The sequence below is a fragment of the Anabrus simplex genome, chromosome 1 (genome assembly GCF_040414725.1).
Source record: "Anabrus simplex isolate iqAnaSimp1 chromosome 1, ASM4041472v1, whole genome shotgun sequence".
Taxonomy (NCBI): domain Eukaryota; kingdom Metazoa; phylum Arthropoda; class Insecta; order Orthoptera; family Tettigoniidae; genus Anabrus; species Anabrus simplex.
The window spans coordinates 382,696,260-382,719,201 of NC_090265.1; the positions used below are offsets into that span (position 1 = coordinate 382,696,260).

The window sequence follows — 22,942 nt, forward strand, 5'->3', positions numbered from 1 at the left end:
TACCTCTTCCACAGTGAAAGGTTCATAGCTAATTGTCGAGTAATCTTCCTCCTTCAGATCGGGTCGCGTTTCGTATGCTTGTAGAACGCTTTTAAAATGCCGCTCCCACGTTTCCAGCGGGATGTCCCTTGGGAAATGTGGTTGTTTTGGTGATCCTATCTTGTACCATTGTTGTTCTGTCTTTTCTATCATTTTTCTCTCTTTTTTTGCCTGGAAGATTTCTTTCACTTCCCTTATTATGTCTTTGTATGTCTTCCTAGCTTCATTATATTGTCTAAGGGATGTGTCCGTTGGTGAATTTCTTGCTCTTCTGAGTGCCTCTAGTGCAACTTGTCTCGCTTTGTAGAAGATGCGATTGAACCATGGCTTCGCCTTCCTGTTTTGATGGATGTTACGTATGATTGCACTCTTAATGAGTCTTTCTTTATTGGTTGTTGCATTATCTGTATCTCCTTTTTGTATTTCTCTTACAATATCTCCAGTATCTGTGTCCTTTAAGATGTCTAGGTCCAATTTTCTTCCTTTAAGTACATTTCCTCTTCCATTTTTAGTTATTGGTGTGCATTGTAGGTTTATTGTGGTGTCCACAGGTAGGTGTTTCCTTGCTACGACGTTTGTTAGTACTTTTTGTTGTGATGATTGACTATTGCTGAACACCAAGTCGATTGTGCTGCAGCCGTTCACACATATGTATGTTAGAGAGTCTTTCTTATTTATAAGGTTTAGGCCTTCCCTTTCCAGATAGTTTACTACGGTCTTTGACTTGTCCTGTTTTATATCAATCCTGCAATTTAGATCCCCTGCTAGTTTTATTATTTCTTTGCGGGATACTGCATTGAGAGCTACAGAGAGATCATCAATGATATCGTTTTCTTTATAGTCTGGTTGAAAGTAGACCGCTATTATTACACAGAGCTTCGTTCTTACTATTAGGGTAGTATCAGATTTTAGTATACTGTGAATGGGGATAGTCTTGTTTTTAAGAGCACTGTGATGCCACCTTTTGGTCTTCCACGTAAACCTTGAGTTGCAAAGAGATGTATACAGTAAAATCCATCGTAACTCCATTCTGTTTCGAGGAAAGTTTCTGTTAATATTACTGCGTCATAAGGTCGGAACAAATTCTCTGGTACTAAACTAAGAGCATTATTTAATCCTTCAATATTCCATAATATCGTTCTTAAAGATTCTTGAGTGTCTATTACGTTTTCTGTAGTTGTTCTTTCCTTATAGATATGCTTCCAGGTTGATACCTTGAGGTGAGCTATCCGTGAAACGTCTCGGAAAACGAAATCGTCTCACTACCACTCCTTTAGGCCAAAACTTCGGATCTTCTGTATCCTTTAGTTGTTTGAATGGGAAGCCTATTTTGAATGATTTGTGGGCTCCCTGTGAGTTCAGATCCTCACAAACAACATTGTCTTTGATTCCCTTCTTTTTAAGGAAGTTTATAACATTTTCACTTGTGGTTTCTTTGGCTAGTTTACCAATGTAGAGCCATGCGTTTTTCTCTGCTGCTTGAAGTAAGTTGTTTGTTGACGTTGAAGTTCCCACGATTACCTGTTGAGAGCGTCTTTGTTGTTTTTTATACACTACCTCTGTATATCTCGGCATGTCAATGCTTTCTTTGTCGTTAGTCTCCAAGCTTTGATTTATAGATTTCAGATTCTGATCACATGCACCACCCGATAGTTGCTTGTGTTGCCGTTTCGCATGGTTGTTTTGCGGAGGATGTGTTTTTCTTTCGTTGCTTATCTTCCAATTTCGTAGAGTCCGCTGACCTATTGTCCCTTGAAAGGTGTTGGTTTGTTAGTTTAGAAAGATTTTTTGCCATTTCGTCAATTTTCTTGCACATTTCTGCACGCATCTCTTCTAGTTCTTTTTGCATGCTTCTTCCCGCTTTATATAGATTGAAGTCCTGTTCACAGTTGAAACATAACCATAGAAATTTTGATTTTTTCTTACTAGTTGATTTTAGCGCGTTAAATTGGCCTTGTTGTAATTCTGCACATGATAGATGGTGCCATCTTTGGCATGGTCCATCGCAGGTCACGGCTGTTTCGTTTTCTTCTACCCTCTTGTCGCAAATAGAGCAGAAATCAATCCTTTTGTCTGCCACACCAGTTGTCAGAGCCTGCTGACTGTTTTTCTCTGACATGATTGATTCTATTTTCTATTCCTTGGATTGGAATAATGAATAGGTTTGCTATTATTCTGATGCGCTAAATTTCCTGATTCCTGACAAGATGACAGTGAACAGGGAATTACGTGTTCTGTTTATTTTTTGAAGAAATAGTCTGCGCTGTTATTCAGTATGGAAAAAATATCAAGATATGGAAAGATAGTACCGTATTTCCTTCTAGGAATTCTTTCTTGCTCTACAAACCACTACGACGAGATTATAATGTAGGAAACTAGCACTTTATATTCATAAATCACTCACTGTATTAATCTAGATGAACCACATTCACTGTGAATAATGATATATAATTGCATCTGTTGAGACACGTCACTCATTCACGCTCTATGGAGATTGTTGAAAGCCTTTTTTTTTTTTTTACAAAAGGTTTTGACTTTGTCTGCGGATCCGTGATAATTTTATTGTGTGAGTCACCTCATGATTGCAAGTGGTCCTTTAGAAAGAAATACTTTGGATAGCGTTTTAATTGCCACTGTCTGGTAATAAATAACAATAATTGTGTCACAGTTCATGATACCTTTGTTGCGACGGTGTAAGGTCGCACTGACTTTCTTCCTTCGAACGTGGGGGAGACATCTTTACTTCCTCTTGTTGCCAGAACCGTTCGAGCTGTATGTGCAGTTCGTTGCTGCGAACAAGACAAGAGGTGCCTTTCTTGCTGGTAGTGTGGTGGTGTCTTACCTGATAACCCCAAACCCAAACCCCATGGCACTACAGCCCTTGAAGGGCCTTGGTCTACCAAGCGACCGCTGCTCAGCCCAGAGGCCTGCAGATGACGAGTGTCGTGTGGTTAGCACGACGAATCCTCTCGGTCGTTATTCTTGGCTTTCTAGACCGGGGCCACTATCTCACCATCAGATAGTTCCTGAATTCTAATCACGTAGGCTGAGTGTACCTCGAACCAGCCCTCAGGTCCAGGTAAAAATCCCTGACCTGGCCGGGAATCGAACCTGGGGCCTCCGGGTAAGAGGCAGGCACGTTACCCCTACACCACGTCTTACCTGATAGATCCAGCCAAATTCAGTGTCCCGTAGTACGGGATGATTTTCTCTCCTGAGTTGACCACGACGCAGTATGTCAAAAAATACAGAAGCCCCCAGTAGTAAATCAACTTCACCTGGTGTACTAAACTGAGGATCCGCCAAGGGAATGTCCCGTGGGAGCTGCCAGTCAGACGTGTCAAGCTGTGTTGTAGGGAGCTGACGAGTTATGCGAGGAAGTACAGCACAAACAATAGGGCGATTCAGTCGGGCTGAGTGGCTCAGACGGTTAAGGCGCTGGCCTTCTGACCCCAACTTGGCAGATTCGATCCTGGCCCAGTCCGGTGGTATTTGAAGGTGCTCAAATACGTCAGCCTCGTGTCGGTAGATTTACTGGCACGTAAAAGAACTCCTGCGGGACAACATTCCGGCACCTCGGCGTCTCCGAAAACCGTAAAAGAGTAGTTAGTGGGACGTAAAACAAATAACATTATTATTAAACAATAGGGGTAGTGTAGTCTGTGACCCTGGATGTAACTTGAATTTGACAAATAGGGCCTATGTGATGATCCAGTTGCCTTAACATCACTAATTCCCCTTATAGGCATTGAGTGCCGACTCAATTCAATCCCCATGTGATCTGCCAAATGCCTGGACATGAAATGCATTTGAGACGCACTATCAATAGAGCTCAACATTGATGCGCATTCCCACGTTTGTCCGTAACCACTACGACGGCTGTTGACAACAGAACTTCTACAAGAGTATACTTGCTCTTCATAGCACAGTAGGTTTGCTGCTGAGTCTGGTTGGTTTCTGTTGTAGTAGAAGCACTGTAGGAAGTACTCTGCTCCTTGTGCAACAGAATATGATGTATGTTATTGCAGATTCGACAGTTTCTTGAACTACACTCCTTCAAAGTATGATTAGCACCCAAACAGTTAAAGCAAAGTTTACACTTCTTGGCGAAATCTATTCTATTTCCAACGCTGGCTTCGTGGAAACCTAGGGCATTTTGTTATGGTGTGAGGAGCTTTACAAAACTCACAATAAGTTGATGTTGTGGCAAAGGACTTCTTACTGCCCTTATCACCGTGCTTGGGTACGACCTGTTGCTTGTCGCTTTGGTATTTTTCGGGGTTGATCAACTTCAGCGTTTGACAAGTATTCTCCAAGAATGCTACTAAATCCTTCAAGCGAAGGAACTTCTTATCTGAGGATTTAACTTCCCAATGTTTTCTAAGATTGGGGCTGATTCGATCTAGCGCTAAGCGAAATAACAAAACCTCATTAAGAGGCACGTCTATCTCCATGAATGCTCAGCAGTTGATTTAACAGTAGCCTACTCTTAAATCTTAGCTGATTCCGTTTCCAGCGATGGAAGGTCTAGCAGTTGCTTAACATGTAGGTCTGCAATCAGTTTGGGGTTGTTATATCTCTGAAAGATTAATTCCCAAGCTACCTTGACAGGTAAGCTTTCAATTAATTTGTGAGGTTCTCCCGATAAACATGATAGCATGGAATATGAAAAATATTTCACATAAGTATACAAACAAGAGAAACTAAGAAGAAAAGAGTACGCAACACACGCTACAATTGATTGTATAGATGGTTTCTCAAAATTAATCTTGAACCGCTGATAGCACCCACCGCTATGTTTATTAACAGATGTTTTCTATGCCTAACGAAGTCCAAACCTGGGATACAAATTTAAGAATTAGGAATTGTTCCCCGTGCTCCCACCATCAAACCTGTGACATATATTTTGCAGTCCATATTGTTCTTTATAATACGACTGTTGGGCAATAAATACTCTCCTTCTCTAAATCCACTTCTTCTGGTTTTCCAGAATGCGATTCAATTCGCACAGTTGGGTCATTGATCATTTCGTTTTTGTTTTCCCGTACTTCCATTTGCCGCCAATCCAGACACTTCCTCTTAGATCATATAGCCTCGTTCTTTGAGGGCGCCGGCCATCTTGATCGAATCTTGTGGTGTCGACTATTTCTCAAAACATCTCCGAACGGACAAGCACCCAGGACATGGGCAAGTGTTTCGTGCTCTCTGCGGCAACGCCGACAGAGGGTGTTGTCCAGGGACCTGCCCGATAAGGAGCGAACTGCGACAACGTGAGCTGTCATCTTGACGCCGCGCCATTCTGAACATGAAAGACCATGGTTATCAGATATCCACTTATTAAATGGTGTGTATTCCATAAATAATGTGACACCCTTATCCTTATGGGACAATTTACTCCAGATATTACGTTCTCGTACATCAGTACGAATCTTCCTGGTATCAAGAAATCCAGTGCGACTGTTGATTAGGTCAATCGCTTCAATGCCAAGTTGATTCATGCAGTCGTAATTCTCTGCTTTAAGATCCCGTGTGCCATTTATATAAGGGTTTTTCTCTCTCTAATCAAAACCTGACATATGGTTGTATGTTGAAGTCGAGCTTCCCAAAAGGTGCAAATGAGACCAATGCCTTTTTTCCTTGCCGTGTATAGCATATTGTCTGGCATGGTAGTTGAAAGACCTCAAAGAGAGTGCGTTTTGTTACCTTACTTGCATCGGATATACACTTTTGTGGAAATTTATGCAAAGATGTTGCCTGGAATGGATATACCGGGCGAGTTAGCCTTGCGGTTAGGGGCGCGCGGCTGTGAGCTTGCATCCGGGAGATAGTGGATTCGAATCCCACTGTCGGCAGCCCTGAAGATGTTTTTCCGTGGTTTTCCATTTTTCACACCAGGAAAATGCTGGGGCTGTACCTTAATTAAGGCCACGGCCGCTTCCTTACAATTCCTAGGCCTTTCCTATCCCATCGTCGCCATAAAACCTATCTGTGTCGAAGCGACGTAAAGTCACTAGAAAAAAAAAATAAAAAAATGGATATATGGGTGTTAGTGATTGAACAGTTTAGAATTAGGAATTTCCGGTCTGTTTGCAGCAAAGGTGAGTTAACAAGAATATTTACACGGTCTCGTAATTTTTTCAGATTGGGTTGAGTGTCAAATAACAGTTCGCCGGAGAAGTTTATGGCTAGATATCATATTGATTCACGGCGGGCTTGTGCTCTTTATTTATTGTTGATTTATACTGATGCTTTCCTCTGAATATTTCCCTTTTTGACGCATACAGTTACATATTTTGAAACATTTATGTCGGGGCCTATTTCAAGAAACCGTTGTGGGGCAATTTTTGTCAGTTCAGCTGCTGCTTCCGCACTGTTACCGATGATTACCGTGTCATCTGCGAAACTCCTGATCGTCAGTGTTCTCCTTTGATTTTCCGTCGTTTCCCATTTTCACACAAGGCAAATGCTTGAATGTACCTTAATTTTTTTTAAACAATTTTGTTTTACGTCACACCGACACAGATAGGTCTTATGGCGACGATAGGATAGGCCTAGGAGTGGGAAGGAAGCGGCCGTGGCCTTATTTAAGGTACAGCCCCAGCATTTGCCTGCTGTGAAAATGGGAAACTACGATAAACCATTTTCGGGGCTGCCGACAGTGGGGTTCGAACCCACTATCTCCCAGATGCAAGTTCAAAGCTGTGCGCCCCTAACCGCACGGCCAACTCGCCCGGTGTATACCTTAATTAAGGCCATGGCCGCTTCCTTCCCGTTCCTAGCCCTTTCCTGTCCCATCGTCGCCATAAGACCTGTCTGTGTCTGTGCGACGTAAATAGACTTGGAAGAAAAAGTTCTCTTTTGATTAGAGGGAAACCATATTGACTAGTTGTGGATTCTTCAGTTAATTATGTTGCTAAATTATACAGAGTAGGAGATAGTGGAGAACCTTTCAATGCTCCAAGTTTAAATTGGATGGGATTAGTTTTCTGGTTTCGTGTTTCGATCTGCGTACTATTATCTTATTGTAAATTCATAGTAAGATTGGTCAATTTATCGAGGATACCTGTTGAATCAAGAGTCTTCCTTCGAAGGTGTCCTACATTGTCAAAAGCTTTTCTGATATCTAAAAACACTACGCAGGCGTCGGTTTTTTTTTTTAGCCGAATGCAAAGCCGCCCTAATATTGACACATTTAGATTTATACCTGGGGAGTTATTGAATCCCCTCTGGTTCTAATTGAAGCAGATATACTGACGAAGCATTTGGTCTAGTACTACAAATCGACGAAATAATTTCTTAGACAATTTCGTTCTTAATTGTCCGTACAATTATGTAATCGGGACTGCTTTCCGTGTCTACTGAAATGCTCGTTATTGCAGCATTTACCTCTTCTTTGGAAAAAAAGTTATTAAAAATTTCGTTTGCTCAGTAAGTTCAGCTTCGTTACCTTCCGAAGGGTATTCCGGTCTCAACTTATTATTGAGCTTGAAAGTGGGGTTGGAAAAGTACAAGGTGACCCAAAGTCCCCTTAACATTTGACGAGGCAATGCTTCACGGAATATTCGAGGTAGAGAGGTAATAATTGACAAACATGATTGGCATGACATGGAGTTTTATTGGCACCAAAATAAAGTAAATAAAGCTTCACTAACAGTGCCTTTTCTGGTAACGTTAACATTCTTCGCTGGCAGGCGCATCTGACGCCCTCTCTTAGAACAGCTCCTTTTATACCGTAAATGGGTCTCATGCGCCATCACTGACGTATTGCTGTCCATCGACACCTGTTGGCCGATTTGTGCACTCGTTGTTGATGTCAGTAAAACCCCATGTCATGTCAAGCATGTGTGGCCATTTGTACCGGACGTGTTGCTGTCCAGCGCCATCTGTTGGTCATTTTGTGTACTTTATTCCGATTTCAGTACAATCCCATGTCATTCCAATCATGTGTGTCAATTATTACCTCTCTACCTCCAATATTCCATGAAGTATTGAATCGTCAAATGTTAACGAACTTTTTGGTCACTCTGTATGTATGTATGTATGTATGTATGTATGTATGTATGTATGTATGTATGTATGTAAGTAAGCTATTTATGTCTAGAGTGCATAAAAGGTGCTTCACATCCGAGTACTGTGCGAATAGCTTTTCTACGTTGACTGTAATAGTGGAAGTGGTTAACAGTTAATAACTACTGGGAAATGTTTGTCGCTACCGTACTTGCATAATTCTCGCCCTGCCTGTCATCTTAAAGGGCCTTCTCCGAATAATCTCTGGTTATGAGATGAGAGAATGACATCAGTAGAGTTCTGCACGGATATCCGCGAAGTCAGTGTCTTGGCGGATGCAAACTGTATGGCAGTGCGGATATTTTTTCTGATAATTTTTAAATAATGCAGTTTATTGATTTTCACTCAGGTATACTCGTTATTTTTGCTTGTGGTTAGGCGACCCTTGGCATTGGCATGGGAGAATGGTGGTATGTTAAGACCGTTGAGACCATAAAACCGTAAATCACCGAGCTCGATAGCTGCAGTTGCTTAAGTGCGTCCAGTATTCAGTATTCGGGAGATAGTGGGTTCGAACCCCACTGTCGGCAGCCCTGAAGATGGTTTTCCATGGTTTCCCATTTTCACACCAGGCAAATGCTGGGGCTGTACCTTAATTAAGGCCACGGCCGCTTCCTTCCCACCTGTCCCACCGTCGCCATAAGATCTACCTGTGTCGGTGCGACGTAAAGCAACTTGCAAAAAAAAAAAAAAGAAAGAAAAGAACGTAAATCTGACCTAAGCCTAACTGGCTCCTGGGCGTAATCAGTGGAAGAAAGAAAGGAAGGAAGGTAGCTCAATATTTTGGTAGTTGTCGTTATACGAAATCCCTCATAAACTACGACTGAAAGAGGGGGGGGGGGGTGTAGCTGGTGCCAGATATCAGGTCTATTCTAACATGTTACCAGATCTATCCGTTTCAATATCTTCGGTGTAATATAGTGTAATATATGCGGATGCAGATAATATTTTGTATATCCGCGCAGGGCTCTACATATCAGGGGAAGCGGATTGACTGGCTGCGTAGATGCTCGCCCTGCGTTTTCAATGTTTCAGGATCTAAATCCGGCGCAACATACTAGATTTTAAGCGTACTTAAATATAAGGGATTAGTGTCAGTTGATTTACTCCTTGTATGGGCAAAATTATAGCACTTACGTGTCTTAATGTAGGGAAACTAATCACCACTACCACCACGACGGGGCGCTAAACTCACAAGAAGTAAATACATTCATTGAAAGAAAAAGAATGTGATGTCGTTATTGCGTGGCTTCAGTACTACAAATTACTGATGATCTCGTACGAGATCCGCTCTTGAATAACTCATCTGTCCTGGCTGATGAAATTACGTAAGTCCTGGCGATATGGTTGCTTGCTCACCTATAGCAAATGTAGTTTTATAAACTGGCTTAGTCTTACCGGCCCAGTAATCAAGAGGCTCAACGCTGCTAAGGTGGTGATGTTAGCTTGAGATTAGATAGAGCACTGAGAGTTCATTGATCACTTAACACAAGCCGGCATTTCTCGGTAAGAACTCCTTATAACTGTTCCTTGTTACCTGGATTTTCATTTAACTACAGACTGTATATTTGTTATTCTTTACTATTGATTTATAGTGATTCGTGAATAGATAAACTATATTTTTATGGCATTTATTAGGGGTGCGCAACCATTGTGAACCACGTCCACCTTTTTATATTTTGATATGGATCGTGAAAAAGATACTGGAAACTCTAATCTGTTCACTGCTATAGTGAACCAAGTCATGAGTTAATTTATTTGCTGTCCCAGAGTTGGCAGCAAGTGAAGGAAGTTTTCGGTACTTCCTCAGCCATGCCGAACTAAGTCCATATTATAATAGCTGTACCTGCTTTACAATACAGTAACTGCAATACATCAAATAGCTAAAGTGAACTGAGTAATGATTTTCAGTATTGTGGTGAAGGATATGTTCCTTATTCATCTTTTGCATCTGAAGATGAATAGTCTCGGAAAATGTTATTGTTAATTCATTCATTCATTCATTCATTTGAAAGTAGCAAAATAGCCTCACTTCACTGTATTTTGCCATATTTATGCTTACATTACCTCTTCAGTGTAATTCATTGTCTATTAATTACTTTTATGTATCATTTATTCAAATATTGTTAGACGGATGGACTTCGTCCACTATGGTTCCCCAAAAACTTGTTTTCGTATTTGAAACCTTTTTGTGCCATTATTTTAGTTATTTTAAAAATCCTGTCTCTTCGATCCTATTAATTTCGTGTATTCACGCCTACATATGAATACGTTGCACATTGCAAGTACAGTATACGATGATTTAGAAGGTGAATATGTAGCCTGATCCTGGCATGAAGCCTGATTGTGTAGGGTATATACGTACTAAAGTTGTATGGCAGTTAAGTTATATCGTAGCTAGTTTCTCTTGCGGCCTCAATTCAAATTCCAGGTGTTGCCTTTTCTAATTTTTTTTTTTTTTTTACAAGTTGCTTTATGTCGCACCGACACAGATAGGTCTTATGGCGACGATGGGACAGAAAAGGGATGAGATGGGAGTGGGAAGGAAGCGTCCGTGGCCTTAATTAAGTTACAGCCCCAGCATTTGCCTGGTGTGAAAATAGGAAACCACGGAAAAAGCATCTTCAGGACTGCCGACAGTGGAGTTCGAACCCACAATCTCCCGAATAGTGTATATTGGCCGCACTTAAGCGACTGTAGCTATCGACCTCGGCTCAAATTTTTAAACAAAGAGTTATCTTGTCCCTAACGTAACCGAGGAGTACGATCAGGGGATTTAAAGTAAACCTCGCAATCGACCTTGAAATGCGCTGTTGAGATATATCGGATTAAACTCTTAATTTTTGTACATTGATACTAGATTATTAATCACCATATTTCGTGTCCTCGAGATCAACATTCTTCAAGCTCAGTCATACTGTAAAAGAGCAAAGCCAAATCCAACTTTATTGTGAGGTATATTGGTTATTAAATGTGTTCTTTTGTTCCAGAGAAGGTTCTTATCTAGGTGGTGGTGGTATGTTTTTTAAATGTAAGCAGTAGAGGCTTCAGCCTCACTTTTCCCTGAAATCCAGATACTTAGTCATGTCAACTACTTGCGGAGTCCCCATATCGTATGCCTGACTCTCGTCACTCGATAAGTGCCCCAGGTTAGCTTACAGTGAAAAAAGTGGAGAATCGTCTTTAAAGCGTGGACACTGGGTACCAGTAACTGGTCAGACATGAACAGGATCTTAGGATTTTATTGTTTGTTGAATTTCATTTAGAATACAATACTGTTGAAGTGTTATGGTCCCTCTGTAAGCGGGTGTATTGAATGTATAAAAACCTCATAAAACATACATTTTCTGAGCCCAGATTGGCAAGTTCGACTCCGCCTGAGGATAGTTGCCCAGTTGTACTTCCTCTTAAAACAGTAACTACCACCCCCTCGATCCTGCCTCAGTCCAGTGGTATATGCAAGTGACCCTGTACGCTAGCGTGGATTTTACCGGCTCGTAAAAGAACCGTAGACATTTTGGCACCTCGGCGTCTCCGAAAATAACAAAAGTAGTTAATGATAGTAATAACATTTATTAAACACAATTTGTACATAAGAGTTGTATATTACACAATTTTTTTATGAACTGCGTAAAATGTCAGCGAGTTTGTCCTTGCTATGCTATCAAGTAGATGATACTGTTCACAACATTGTCCGCATAGAGTGCAGGAACATGGAGATGACGCCTGGTGAAACCCTCGTTGGATGCAGATTTTGAAATGAAATCCATGCGCTGCCATTCTCGTATATACTGTACGTGTCGCAGTGGGAAGTCAGAAGCCTTCCATTCATCTGTGCTCGTGGCCGGTGTGTGATAGAAGCCTTCCTCTATTGTATTAGCTTTTTCTTCCCTTTCCCTTATATGAGTTTTGTATGCTGGGGTTTGCGGCAGATTCTTCTTTATTGCTACCTCCCTGATGAAGTCTGTGTCTGCTAGTAGATAAACGAGTCTGGTCCTTGTTGTTTGGGATAACCGAAGGGCTGTCCATAGATAGGTTGATTTCATGGCCTGCAGCCTCTTTACATTAGCGGGAGTAAGGTGGATCCAAGTTTTGATGATTGCGTAACAGGCTATAGGGGCAATCTTAATGTGAACAAGTTTTAGAGCTGTGCCAAGTGATAGGTTTTCAATGTTCTTTGTGTCGAAGATGGCTCTTAATTCCTGCACTGCATCTTTCTCCTGTATGTTTCGTGAACTTGAAGGGTTAGTCCTAGGTATTTATAAGAGTTTACCAACTTTATCTTGTAGTTTCCACAGTGGAAGTTGTCTAGTTTGGAGATACTGTCTCCTCTCCTGAATTTCTTGATTTTTGTTTTGTTGGTGTTTATCGCTAATTCATTGTCCGACTCGTTGACTGAATGTTCAGCGTACTGGCCTTCGGTTCAGAGGGTCCCGGGTTCGATTCCCGGCCGGGTCGGGGATTTTAACCTTCATTGGTTAATTCCATTGCCTCGAGGGCTGGGTGTTTGTGCTGTCCCCAACATCCCTGCAACTCAGCACACCACACATAACACTATCCTCCACTACAATAACACGCAGTTACCTAAACATGACAGATGCCGCCCACCCTCATCGGAGGGTCTGCTTTACGAGGGCAGCACTCGGCTAGAAATAGCCACACGAAATTATTATATTATTACTAATTCATTTTCCTGCAGTAGTTAGTGGTACTAAAAATATTAACTTTTCTTTATATAGCCATTGGCGTGTTCAGTGCGTGAGACTGCTGTAAAGATACTGACATGGCAGGGTGGAGCAGGCAGCTGTGTCCCGGCTTCATTAATACCGGGTATACAAATACGATACTTCGGACGTACGGACCAATGTAGTTCAATGTGTTTAAACCCTGATCACGGTCACCATTGTCGGTTAATCTCTGAACTTCGTACGATGAGATGCGCTAGCTGCTGAGACCTAATGACGTGTGGGTTTCAGTCCATTCCCAACAGTTCTCGAATGTTTTCCTTGGTTAACCATTTTATATTCTGAATTAGGCTCTAAAATTATACTGATCATCAAACAAATATTATAAAGTGTACATAGGTGTTTAAAACGACGTCCTCATCCGTTGTTTTGATTTTTGTATACCTTTTATGGTTTTGTTTTACTCTATTGAAGACCCGCTTTCAGGAAAATCAATTATGGAATATGTATATCTACTGCCACAACAGAAACTAGGCATTTTCGAAACAGTTCTATGTTTGAAAAGTAGGCATTTTCTGGACACTGTGAATAGTTATTTTATCGCACATGTGTGATTAAGTAACTTTACCGCACACTTCATGGCCTACTGAATTACATCATTGCCTTCACGATATCCTACATCACGAATTTATTAATTCTTTCCTTTTCAATTACAAGGAGAAGATAACACATAATTAACATTTCCCGACCCAGAAAGTGAACGTCCTTTGGAAGGTGTGGTTGCCCGCATCACGTACAGAAGGGAGGATAGAACCTGCAACATGAGCTTCCTGACTTGCGTTCACTTTCGTCGTATTTATACGGCCACAGGACATGGCTTGTTACGTCTCTCGGCCTGGGACATAATATATCCGTCCAGTGGCCACGTTAGTCGTAATATCGTAATCTATGAACTATATTTTGTCTGGCAGTCGTGTTATAGTTTTTTGAAGTGACGCTGAATGTGCAGGCTCTTGTCAGCCAAGGCGGTAGCCGTACATGCTAAATCGTGAGTTTCGCCGCTCGCCTCTGGTGTCAAAAGTTTGAGCCTTGGTAGGTTAAAATATGTTTATAAGTTTATTTTTATTCCTACACTGACTGATATGTGGAGTTCGGAGCCAATGACCTAGATGTCGATGCCTCTAAACAAGTATCATCATTATATGTCGAGTCGCGTAACTTTCTTTGTTTTATCATGTCATTATTGACAGTTAGCGGGCTTACTTGTGGTTATGAAAAGGGCCGTTAGGTGGTATTATCAGTAAGAGGACCACGCACCGCCGTTGTGCACCATGTCTTTCAGGCGTGTGGCTATTTGGTCAGAAGCATACGTATTGTCGTCACTTGCCACCTAGTCCCAGGCCGCACTGACGTCATCTCTGAGAACGTCGCTCGTATTTGGCGTGGGATCGGGCCAGATCTCCGCCATTACTCTCTTCGTCACGACCCGCACGTTCTCGATGGGATTCATCATGTCTGCCCCACAAGGAGGCCAGTCGATAAGCTCGACCTGACCTTGTCTTGCGAGTTATTCCTGAACTAATCGGAGACAGGTCCTGCTGAAATTGTATAACACCGGCAGGATGAAACACCCGCTCGAAAGGCACTATAATATTATCTAGTGCCCATATTGTCCGGCTAGATTCTGTGCAATGTTCCTATCCCGCGAGAGCTCATCCATCCCCACTTCGCAACAGATAGGCTACACGTCCAGAGCGCCAATTCTCGTTCACGTATGCTGGATTGTGTATCAAGGCCGTCCTTTAGCTGCCGGGGAAACTCGCGGCGTTACATAGCTGCACGAATGTGTTTCAGCGATCAAGCGATCGTCCTGTTCCCGGTTCGAGGCCCGCTACGAACCCGAGTCAGTACGTCAACTTATGTCTCCCGATTCTCGAAACCGTCTTATCCAACGCGTCGCCATACTCTGTGGGATGCCGTAGCGACGTTCAGCCTCTAGTGCTGTTAGATTTCCTTGTCAATGAGAGCAACTACCCGCTCATGGATATGAGGTGTGTGGTGTGACATAATTGCCGGTGAATGACCTAACTGTGTACAATAAGCGTGGTGTGAGCATCCTGCAGTCTGATTGATTTGCTGACTGTTGCTGCCGGCGGAGTGAAAAATAAACGCCCATTCCAAGCGGATTTGAACTAGCCACCTTCCAGCTGTGAACCTGAGTACCTACCCACTAGGCTACGGCGCTTCACGAGCAAGCACGCATAGCACACCTATTAGTTTTCCTGCTTCCTTCCATCTCGTTCTTGTTTAAGGCCGTTTGCAGGAAACTGTGCCGTATAATCTTCTCACACTAGCAGATACTTCAGTTATGATGGCAACTCTATATGAATAATATTTCATTGCGTCTGAGTATCGAACTAGTAACCACAATATCGTGGTTTTATGTGACAATGCTCGTCACTGTACAGTTGGACATTTTTAGGGTTATTCAGTGCGCTCACTTTCTGTGCCGGTAAGTGAACATAACCATCCATGTTGCTTTAAAGCTTATGTACTGAAGAAAAATTGACAATTTTATATAATGATTAGTAATGTTTTTGTTCCCCTAAACCTACTGTATATCATCGCCTTCTTCATGTGGTTCAGAAGACACGCAGTTAAATACATAGTACCAAAGAGTCAATACTTACGATAACAACATAATCGAAGAAATCCCAAAATTCTATAGCGTTATACATGACCTTGTCTCCCGCAAGGCCAACGTCGTGGGAGGTGGGCAGCGGCATGAAGTAGGGGATTGCCTGTAGGGGTGATGTACAGTGGGGACTTTGCTACTTAGGAAGCATGGTAAGCCAGGATGGAGGTGCTTTTAGAGATGTGGAGCCAAAGGAGCTTTTGCACAGTTACGACCATTATGGAGATCCCCTCACATTCGTATAAAAACGAAGCTAACGATATTCAACTCAAATGTTAAATCTGTGTTACTGTATGGAGGTGAGACCTGGAAAGTGACCAGAGACATTACCACAAGGTTACAGACTTAAGTAAATCGGTGTTTGAGGTACATTATCAGAATGTGGTAGCCAAACACCATCTCAGACACAGACCTTTGGGAGCCCACAAGTCAAAGTACCTCACAGGAACAGATAATGAGAAGGAGATGGATTGGGCACATCCTGAGAAGACAAGAAAGTATCACAAGGCAGGCATTGAGTTGGAATCCACATAGCAGTCGCAGGCAAGGCAGACGGAGGATTATCTGGAAGAGAACCGTAGACAAGGAGATTGCTGGAGTTAACAAGACATGGAGGGAGGTGAAAGCATTGGCGGCAGATTGAACAAGCTGGAGAAATTTCGTCGAGGCCCTATGTTCCACCTGGTATTAAAGGAAATAAGTCAATACATGACCTTACTTTTGGTTTACGTCCTGTTTAATTTCTAACTGGTTAGCATGCTGGCATTTGGCCTAAGGATCCCGGGTTCGATTTCTGCCTGAGTCGGGGATTTTATCCTTCATTGGTCGTCCATGGGCGTCAAAGCGAAAGACCTGCACCAAGTCTCCGGAGACTACACACCATTCTTCCTCTTCTTATCCTTTTTATTATGTTCCCTTCCATATCATTGATATGATTGTTAAAGTTATGGGTAAAATGATAAATGCAGTTTGTGCGGCGTGAACACTTTTTGCACTCGCGTAATTTTTCCCCTGATATAAAACAAGGCCACTTTACGCAAAAGTTGCAAAAGTAACTGTTAAAACATAGGTAATAGACTAAACATGTGGTCTAATTTTTGAAGGCAGTAATATTGTTTAAAAGATTAAAAACTTGTTTACATCGTTAGAGCAATATTAATTCGCTTTCGTTCCAATTACATTATTATTGTAATGTGTTTCTCGTTTCTAGTCATAATTTTGTGCGTCATCCCTACTGTACATTTCCTGTACGCAGTTGGAGACAGTTTTCCAGATTCGACCTTTTGCGGTGAATGAGAGAAAATAACCATACGAAGAAATTAACCCACTCATTTTAGATGTTCTTTACCAGGTTTCTTTGTATATAACTGGAACTGACCTCCTAAACTCTGACCGGCTTTGAATTGTCTGAATGTCTTATAGCTTATTCCCGAGAATTTTGTTACTGTGATTTTAACTATAGAAAGTGCTGCAACCCCTCTCAATTTTGCCCTGTTTATATGATCTACCCACCCTCCCCTTCTGTTTAATAGCACTCCTAAATATTCTATCTTGTCTAATTCTTCTATGTTCTCTCCCTGTAATATCCATTTCCTTTTCGCTTTCCGCCTCTTATTCTTACTTATAATAATAACTTTGATTTATTACTGTTAACTCTTAATGCCCACTTCTTTGCGAACTCCGATAGCTCTTTTGTAAACCCCTCCTGTCAGAGCCATTAATACATCATCTGCGAAAATCAAACCCGGTATCTCTAAATTATTCATTACCGGCACTGCCCATTTTTCTCTTCCGTGCCCGTCCAAAATATCATTAATGAACAGCAAGAATAACAACGGCGAAAGTTTACATCCTTGTTTTAGCCCAGTTCTGCAGTCTATGGGCTCGCTAATTAAATTATCTTCTATCTTGATACAATAAACCTTATTGTATAACGCCTCTATCGCCCGTATCATTTTTCTTCAGACTCCCAACCTGCCTATTTTCTCTATCAGAGCTTTTCTGCTTACCGTATCAAAGGCTTTTTCAAAGTATATGGTCGCTAGATACAAACAGCATCTTTCCCTACTTAAGTATTTATCTAATATCATCCTGACAGTCATAATGTCTGTTGTTCTTCCTTTTCGAAATCCTCCTTGGAATATTGATATTATTGACTGCTTTTCGGCCCAGGCTGCTAACCTATTTGCCAAAACCCCTGTATAAATCTACTCAAAGAGTCTAGTAACGTTATTCCTCGGTAATTACTTGGCAAGTTTTTGTTCCCTTTCTTTTTGTAAATTGGTCTGATGATCCCGCCGTTCCCATTATTTCGGTTTTTATGCCACTATTGACGATACTATTAAATAATCTTACTATTCCCTCCCTCATCTGTCTGTAATTCCAAACTTTTTCGAGCATGAGTTATGTATATCGTTCCTTCCCCCCGCCAATCTGTTCTTCGGTTTGTCTATTACCTGTTGAATTCCCTCTCTAGATATATCTTTATCGAGTTGGTATGTTCTAGCTTCCATATTTCTCCATGTATTCCTCATCCCGTCCTCACACTTCCATCTGTCCATGACTTCTTTAGGTCATTCCATGTTACGAAAACAGTATTGCTCTTATGACAACAGGGTTGTCAAATCGAAAGGCTGTGCTCAGTATAACAGCGAAAAACGGCGGCACATAAATGTGCGAAATTCAGTATTGAAGTTTAAGATAAAAAGCGAAATAAACTAAACTGCAAATTATTTTTATGAACTAAAGGGGACAGGGGTTTACATGGGCTATTTTTGGTTTGTGCAGCATCAGAGGTAAAGTAAAAGACAAAAATCTCAGCATTGAAGTGTAAGGCAAATTGGGGACAAAATAGACATACTATTTTTTACGGGCTTGAGGGGTGACGGATGCATTTAATTGCATGTAATACATTTCTCCTGACAACGCGGGGTACTACTGTGCTGTCGTATCGTAACGTTATCAGCCATAACGCAAATAAATCACTGTATTAGTGTTAAAAGAAAGAAATCATACACGTAGGCTAATCACATTTCTCTCACTCAACACAATACAAATAGGCCTCTGTACTGATATGAAGGCTAAAAACACACGCAACACATACATACTGCACAGGAATTCTCTAAAAAAGAAATCACCGTATTAATGTTAAAAGAAAGAAATCACACACGTAGGCTTATCGCATAACTTTCACTCAACACAAGACCATTATGCACTGATTTAAAGCCTAAAAACACACACGCAATAAACAAATACTGCAGATGACTTCACTACAGAAGTGAGCTGTCGGCGGTTCACAGAGTGAGGGACTACACGATGTTTGAACCAAACCAACACAGAAGAAGGAAAATGAAGGAAGGCAACGAAGCGATGGCTGTTGCCGCCATTGTTCTTCTTCCCTACAAATGTATTTATGAAAAAGGAAATGTTATGTAGTTATTTTAATAACTCACGGACAAAAATGCTTCATCCTTTTTATTTATCTTTCATAATACATTACAAAGTACAGTATGATATCCCTTAATCACGAGGAATTATGGGCATCTGATAGGAGGTATGCTCACTCTTTGTAGGCCCATAAGAGCAATACTGTTTTCTTAATGTGGAATGAGCTATAACAATCCACTAAAATAAGTTACCCATTGGTCGTAATCGATTTTGGCTTTGACAAACCTTTTCCCTCCTTCATTAATTCAGTTTATTCTTTCCCATACTCTCCCCGCTTGGTTTAACTTACATTCTCTATTAATTGACTCCGTTTGTTCTATTGTCCATAACTTCTTCCTCTCGACAATTTTTCTTGTGTACTTTTTTCTTAACCTACAAAAAGATTATCTTCATTACATTCACTTAATGTGTATCTTTTTAGAGCCTTCATATCTTCGCCCCTTAATACCTTGCATTCTTTATTGTACCATCCATCCCTTCCATTCTTTCTTCTTCCCTTTCCTTGTTCAATCCGTGTGGCCCTCCTTATCGGATATTCAGTTAGGTCTAGTGCTCTATCTATATTATTCTCCTCCAACGCTACTTCCCAGCTACACCTGATTAACTGTATCTCGGTTTTCATAAGGTCCTGTATTTCTCTGTGTGTACTCTCAGCCCATATATATTTATAATAACTGTTGCCCCTCTCTGCCACCCTCTTTTTGAGCCCCTCCCTTTCTTCCTCTAGACTTCTATCTATCCACACCCCTGTCGGTGCATGGTGTGACTCCACCCAATCCTAAATTTTTATCCTTCTGATTTTCCCTAGTATATCACTCGAACACAGTACTAAGTCAATCACACTTTCCCCTTGCGGTGAGATATGTCAATTTTCCTTCTCGGTCCCCCTCCCAGAATGCATTTAGAATGTAGTATTTTCCTGCCTCACAAAATTCCAGTAGCATCCCTCCATAACGGTTTCCTTCCTTATCTTTACTTCTTTCTACCCTTAAATCTGGCTAGTCATCTTTGCTAAACATTGGGCATAATTTCCCTATTCTGGCTGGCATTTCAATCCCTCTGATAATACTCATTTCTAGGAGTAGCTCCTCAAAAATTTTATCATTAGCGTACGGAGATCCCTTGCGGTGACAATACACACACGCTATACATATCCTTCTTTCTCTTCCCTCCCCCCACCCTATGTTAAATCTTAACCATAACATTTCATCCTCGTGGCACTCGCCCCTTATTCTTTAGTTTCTTTCTTGCCTTACATATAACAGTGAACCCCTCCAAGTTACTCCGTACCTATTTGAATCCAAGTCTCCAGTAGTGCTACAACATCAAAACTTACAACTACTTTTATCACCTCAGTATTACTTTGCTTAATAGACCTTCGATATTTACGTACAAATCCTACCTTCCAGCCTAGTTATAACTTACCCTCTCTTCCTCCTGCATTGCCTTTTTTTTTTTTTACTTCTCGTCACTATGATACTCTCTCCTTCTATCTCCACTCCAAATTTTGACGATTTAGGGCGATCTTTATCTGTGTCCTCTGTACCCCAATTTTTCTTACCCCACAGATCTTTTAGACTCCTGCTTTTTCTCTTCATCAACGTATCTTTCCCATTTTTCGTGTTTCGATCCTCTTTCTTCATTATTATGCCCATGCCCCCTGAATTCTGTATTAGATTGTTTTTTGGCGTCACGCTCCACCTCTATCTCCTGAGTACTAGCGCTGAGTTCCATGCCGCACTGCACACTTAACCCTTTGTTAGATTCAGTTTTTACCTCGGCCCTTCGCTCCTCTTGATCTTCCACCTGCCTTCCATCTTGCCTTAAACCCATGTCCTCTTCTTTAAGCTTCTCTTCCATGACTTTCAGCTCTGCTACGGTCCAAGATCGTCTCCACTTTCCGTTGGACACAAACAGCCGTTGCCCACTTAAATACGCCTTCAACCCCTGAGATCTTGCTCTCCCTTGATACCTCTTCAGAATTCTTAGAATCTCGCTGCCTTCTCTCCTCATGTCTCTCTTAACCCAATTTTTTCCTTGCAGATTGTTCGAGTTTTTTTATTATATCCTCCATTAGTGTAGATAGTTGGACTTTTATCGATCTGTGCCCCTTCACTTTTCCTACTCTTACCACGTCGTCAGTGTCCACCTCACTAAAGTTAATTTTCATTTTTCCTTGTATAACGTCCATGACTTTGTAAATAATATCTATCTTCGTCTCTGGCCCTTCTTCCTGCATCCCATATATAAAAGGACATTTCCTCATCCTATCCTGGCTGATGACTGCTGACTCTCTCTTCAAAATCACAACCTTCTCTTCAAGATTCTGAATCTTTTTCTCATTCCTTCCTGACTTTGTCTCCGCCTCCGCCGTAATCTTTTCCATCCCGTCTGATTTCCTCTTGTCCCTTGATCATAGCCTCGAACTTCTCTATTACCTCATCACTATGGCGTTCCTCCTTTAACACTTCCCTCACCACCTTCCTAATTTTCTCCACATTTTCCCAGTTCAAGTTTCCGTCCGGACCAGGGTTCAATTCCACCCTCACCCCCGATCACCAACAGCACCGCTACCACCGCCGCCACCAGTAGCACCACTCCAATCTTTCCTTTTCCCTCCTTTCTTGCCGTCCGCCCCGTGGTTATCTTCCACCTCCTCAGCCAGCTCCAGATAGCCGCCCGGTACTGCTCCACTCCCACCATGCCTCACTGCACTCACTCTCCACATGTCTGCACTTGTCGCTTGCTTATACTGAACGGCTACAATCTATAGATACATGTTTCCCTCGGCACCCTCTGGTGCAGCGGATCCAGGACCTGAAGGCCGGGTGTTCGGATGCCGGCACCAGAATTACCTTTATGTGGCACGCAAACCGCACGGGTGTAGAGGGACAGGAGTTAGCTGACAAGGAGGCTGTTACATTGCCCTAGTTTCTTTACAGGGTTCCAGCCAGTGACATTCGCTCTCTGCAGAGACATTTGGTTATGTCCCATTGGGAGAAAGAGTGGCAGGCCATCCCTCTCCTAAATAAGCTGTGAGCGATAAAAGGAACTACGGAGGTATTCAAGACTTCGCTTCGGGTTTATCGGAGAGAATCAGTGGTATTATGTCGTCTTCGGATCGGTCACGGCATAGTAACGCACTCCTACCTACTGAAGGGTGAACGCCCCCCGGTGTGTACTTGCGGCGGTCATCTATCTATGGTACACATCCTTACGGAGTGCTTGGCCTGGCCGTTCTGTGCCGTAGTCTAAAACTCCGCGTACCCTATCCCTCATCCTTCGAGATGACGAGCAATTAGCAGACCTCGTCATCCTTTTCGTGAGGGATAGTTTTATCATATACCGGGTGGTCCACCAGCCCTTTGCGATCCAGTTTTATGCAGCCCTTCACATTTACTACAATTCTGAAAGACGTCAGTCCCTCTCCCTAAACCGGGGTAATATAACAAGATATGTGTTTACGGGCTAGAAGACAGCAGGAATCGTGAGCGGTACTATTAATTCATTATGGGTACCTCGAATGAACCCGTAAAACGAGTACGGATATGCAGAACACGTACTTTCAAACAGGAGGAAGACGCACAGACCGGGAGCACGGTACTGTATAGGCAGGGAAGTGGGCGCCACAGCACAAGTGTCGCAGTAGCTCACACGACAAGCGGGCGGGGAGATATGTGATAGTGGACAGTGTTCGAGGTAGGAGGTTCGAATCCCACATACGATTTTTTTTAACAGCCAATTGCCTGGGGTGTGGAAAGGTTGCTTACTTGATAGCTTCCAAGGACTGATTTGTTTATTTGACCCTATAAAGGACCGTATGTATCGTTGCAGTAGGTATGGTGCTGGGTTGGACGATGATGAGATGATGGTCTGTGGCCAATTAGATACGTTGTACATGTTCCAAGCTTCGTAGACCACAGGTAGGGCAAAGTATGCCCCATTGGAACGATGACAACATGCGATGGCAGGTAAGTACTGTATATAGCTGCGCGAACTCTCCTCTTTC

The 22,942-nt window shown here is 42.1% G+C and overlaps 1 protein-coding gene across 8 annotated transcripts in view; it reads left to right on the plus strand.

Annotated features, from left to right (window-relative positions):
- The window catches only part of LOC136856813 (putative fatty acyl-CoA reductase CG5065), a 619,576-nt gene that overhangs the window by 340,937 nt on the left and 255,697 nt on the right, over window positions 1-22,942 (plus strand). Inside the window, exon 1 of one of the 8 annotated variants that reach the window (XM_067134942.2) lies at window positions 9,509-9,612. The exons of 6 other annotated variants lie outside the window; for them this stretch is intronic. The gene's annotated coding sequence lies outside the window, so the exon portion shown is untranslated. Of the gene's footprint in view, window positions 1-9,508; window positions 9,613-22,942 lie in introns of those variants that run through there. One more of the 8 variants, XM_067134944.2, reaches the window with a different exon arrangement.